This window comes from Sarcophilus harrisii, chromosome 6 (assembly GCF_902635505.1).
Source record: "Sarcophilus harrisii chromosome 6, mSarHar1.11, whole genome shotgun sequence".
Classification (NCBI taxonomy): domain Eukaryota; kingdom Metazoa; phylum Chordata; class Mammalia; order Dasyuromorphia; family Dasyuridae; genus Sarcophilus; species Sarcophilus harrisii.
Genome location: NC_045431.1, coordinates 99,492,934 through 99,497,311, shown reverse-complemented (window position 1 = coordinate 99,497,311; position 4,378 = coordinate 99,492,934). Strand labels below are relative to the sequence as shown.

Sequence of the window (4,378 nt, the reverse complement as noted above, 5' to 3'; positions counted from 1 at the left end):
TTGTTGTTGTTGTTTTGGGTATTTTTGTATATGTGGTAAGTTTTGATGTGGAAATGGGATAAGAAAAGTTGCATAGAACTCTATAGGAAATCCAGAGGGCAGGAAGGACAGAGTCAGGTTTCATAGAGATAACAGTAAACCTGGAATCAACATAAAAGTACTGCATTCCTGAGCACTATGCCCTGAATTCTACAGTAATTATTCCATCTGATAAATTGGGTCATTGCAGCAAGTATGACATATTAATATCTACCCCAAAAAATGTCAAAAACTTCATTGACATCCTGATGAATTCTGAAAGGATTTTATTTTACATTCTTGCAAGAATGGGTGTCTAGGCTAGTAAACACCTGGCATTAGACTTGTTAGAGAAACATACTATGGTTAATAAGCATTACATAGTACATGTCATCTTTCCAGTAAATAATATAAAATTTACAATGATTTGCCAGACTTTACTTTTATTTATCAAATTTTACTTAAATTATTTAAAATTTGAATAATTGGGGAAAAAAACTTAAAGTTTTATCAAACTATCAAACTTGAAATAAGTGATAAAGAAAGAAAATTTTCAAAACAGTCAAATCCACATCTATTTCAAAACTATCCTTTCTAACTAGATCCTTTCATGAAGTTTTAGCCTGAAAAAACAATAAAATCTACACACTTTTAGTGTAAGCATATAGAAGTTACATCAGGTCAAATATAACACAGTTCAAAGCAAAAACTTACATGTTCTAAATACACTAAAATATCTAATGAAGTAATACTATTCTTCCATTGACATCTGATATAGCGGGGTGAAAAATGATAATGACAATTTTAAATAGGAATCATTAGTATAAAAACTGTATACTTGTATATAAATACATGCTTATAATGAGAGACCAAGTGACGGGCTTCCCTCCCCATAAAATCATTCAGAATATCTCATATTTTATTCTAAATGCTCAGGGATGGAGAACAGATAAATTTAAATTTGGACCCATCTAATTCCTATTTCACGCCCAAAGAATTATAGTTACAATCTAGTTTTGCCTACTCCCATTTAGCTATTTTCTTTACTAATTTCTTTCACGTTTTGGAGAATGAATGGTTAATATCATTTAATTTTTCTTTCATACTGGAATATTGATCAGATAAGCTTGCAACTTCAGGTTTTTCAACTTCGGGCCTAAACAAAAGCATTAATACCTATTTTAAGCTTCAGTAGAAAAGCTACTGTCATATTGGGTCACCTGAATATAAGAGGGCACCAAGAAGAAGTTCATCATTATGTCTAAAGTAATTCTAACATCTTGCTTCTCATACCAATCACTGACTGACATCATGTAATAAATAGTTGGCTTCTGAAAACCATTAAAAGCAGATGACGCAAGGATAGTGTCTGCTCTCATATTATCAAAGATCATACAATCTCCTACATTCAGTTCAAGAAGACAGTTTTCCACAATTTGATCAAACTCATCACAGGATGAACTCCAAAGGGTGCTTGTAAACAAAAGTTCATTTATCTTGTATTTTTTATGAACCTCTAGGATGTTATTCAAGATCTCAGACAATGTACTTGCAAAATAATCATAAACGCCGTCGTTCATGTAATACATAAAGGCAGGTTCATTGCTCCCAGTTTTTCCTACTCCAAAGGAAACATCATTTTCAACAAGTTTCTTTGCAATGAGATTAACTACTAAAATGAATGCAGAAGTTACCTAGTTGCTTCCAGATTCTGAAATGATCCATATCCTTTAGGAAAGCCGATATCTAACAAAGAACTAATAACATGATCAACCTCTTGTACCTGAAATTCACTTCCCATGAAACTTCCACCAATGTCCAATATCATCATCTTAAAGCCAAATATTCCAGCCATGTCAAACACACATTGAATTTATACTTGAAGTTCTTTTCAAGTGCTTGAAACATGAAACTTAACATAAATTATTTGGACATCCTTAACATATTCCAAAAGTTGACTAAAATTCTTCAGTGTGGCACTAAACTTCATATTACTCTCTTCATTTCCACCAATATCTTTGCAATGTATAGCAAGAGCTTGGCATTTGGATGATTAAGTACACTTTTCTTCACTGTCACATGATGAGATGTTTTTGCAGCATATTTTACTTGAGAAGATTGTTTACATGACCATATATCAATGATGATTTTAGGAGAAATACCCAGTTCTTGCACCAATGCCATTTCATTTTTGCTGTAATATGCAAAGCATGTTCCAAAAGCTGCAAAAATTTCTAGAATAACTGGAAATGGATTGCATTTTTCTGTTTAGATTATTTTATTTGAGCCACAACATTCTGCCACTGACTGTGCTTCTTCACAGTTTTTCCAAGCTCTCCAAGAAAAGAAAAATGTATTTTTCCCTTTTAGTGTACGTTCATGGAAATAGTCATCAATAACATTTCCAACATATACTCCTTCATCTTACAAGCCAATGAAGTAGTTTGCATCTTCAACAAATCCTTTCATCTCAGTCATATTCCACAAAGCCAAAAGACATAAACTAGGAAAAGTTAGGAGGTGGACCATCAACTATTTTTTATTAAGGCTTTTTATTTACAAAACATATGCATGGGTAATTTTTTCAACATTAACCCTAGCAAAACCTTTTGTTTCAATTTTTCTTCTCCTTCCCTCCATCCCCTCCCTATATGGCAGGTAATCCAATACATGTTAAATATGTTAAAATACATGTTAAATCCAATATATGTATACATATTTATACAGTTATCTTGCTGCACAAGAAAAATCAGATCAAGGAGGAAGAAAAAGCAAAACTGAGAAAGAAAACAAAATGCAAGCAAATAATAACAGAGAGAGTGAGAATGCTATGGTGTAGTCCACATTCTATTCCCATGGTTCTCTCTCTGGGTGTAGATGGCTCTATTCATCACTGAACAAGTGGAACTGGTTTGAGTCATCTCATTGTTGAAAAGAGCCACATCCATCAGAATTGATCATCGTATAATCATGTTGTTGCCTTGTATAATGATCTCTTGGTTCTGCTCATTTCACTCGGCATCAATTCATGTCTCTAAGCCTCTCTGAAATCATCTTTTTCTTACAGAACAATAATATTCCATAATATTCATATATCATAATTTATTCATCCATTCTCCAGCTGATGGGCATTTACTCAATTTCCAGTTTCTAGCCACTTCAAAAAGGGCTGCCACAAACATTTTTGTACATATGGGTTCCTTTCCCTCCTTTAAGATGTCTTTGGGATACAAGTCCAGTAGAAACACTGCTGGATCAAAGGGTGTACACAGTTTAATAACTTTTTGAGCATAGTTCCAAATTGTTCTCCAGAATGATTGGATCCAGTCACAATTCCACCAACAATGTATCAGTGTCCCAGTTTTCCCACAACCCCTCCAACACTGGTCATTATCATTTCCTGTTATCTTAGCCAATCTGACAGGGGACCACCAACTCTTACATTTGAATTCTTAAAATAAGTAACAAAATGAACAAGCTTGGGAGATGGAACTGTCCTCTCATCAGCCAGATTCCCAAGGTGACTCACTGTTGAAGTTGAACTGCACTCTATAAAGTCCTGCTCCTAGATCCTCTGGACAGTCATATGCCTGGTCAGAAAGTTCTCCAAGAGATAACAACCCACAGAGTTGGCCCAAAGTGTTTTCTTCTTATATTTTTTTAATTTTTAATTTTAATTTTAAAAGAGGGATGTGTTTACCTAAAGCAGAAATACTAGAGGTGGCCCTGGTCATAGGCTGCTGTGAGGACTGAGATGAGGGGGTGGGGACTGCAAGAAAGGATTGGATCTCATTAATCTGAGTATTTTCAGTCCTGCACAAAACAAGTGCTCATTAAATAATTGCTTGATTATATTAATTAATCATTTGTTCATTGAATTTGATTAAATTATCAATTCAGGAAATGTAATAATTCAACAAGTAAGGTTCTTGGGATATCATTTTTAGATTAATTTCACATTTATTCCCCAAAAACTGACTTTATTTACCAACTGCTGTAATGAAATGTTGCTTCTGACCTCTGTACCTTCACACACAGTCTGAAATACTCTAGCTCCACATTTCTGCTTAGATTCTCCAGCTCCATTCAAGGATCAGCTCGTGTTACCTACTATTAAAATGTCTTTCCCAATCCCTCCATGTGTCAGTACTGTCATCCAGAGGAAAAAAAAAACACACACAAACAAATAAATGCTTGTGTGTGTATATATATATATATAGAAAGAAACATATACTATATATATGTGTGTGTGTGTGTATCTTGACATACCAACATATACATATATGTTGAATATATATGTATATGTATATGTGTGTATGTTTATACATGTGTATATATACGCAATCCCTTTTTTGTATCT

General features: G+C 33.7%; 1 pseudogene; it reads right to left on the bottom strand.

The window, feature by feature from the left end:
• Nucleotides 1-1,199: 1,199 nt before the first annotated feature.
• Nucleotides 1,200-2,487, bottom strand: LOC100913622 (annotated as a pseudogene).
• Between the last annotated feature and the right edge of the window lie 1,891 nt (nucleotides 2,488-4,378).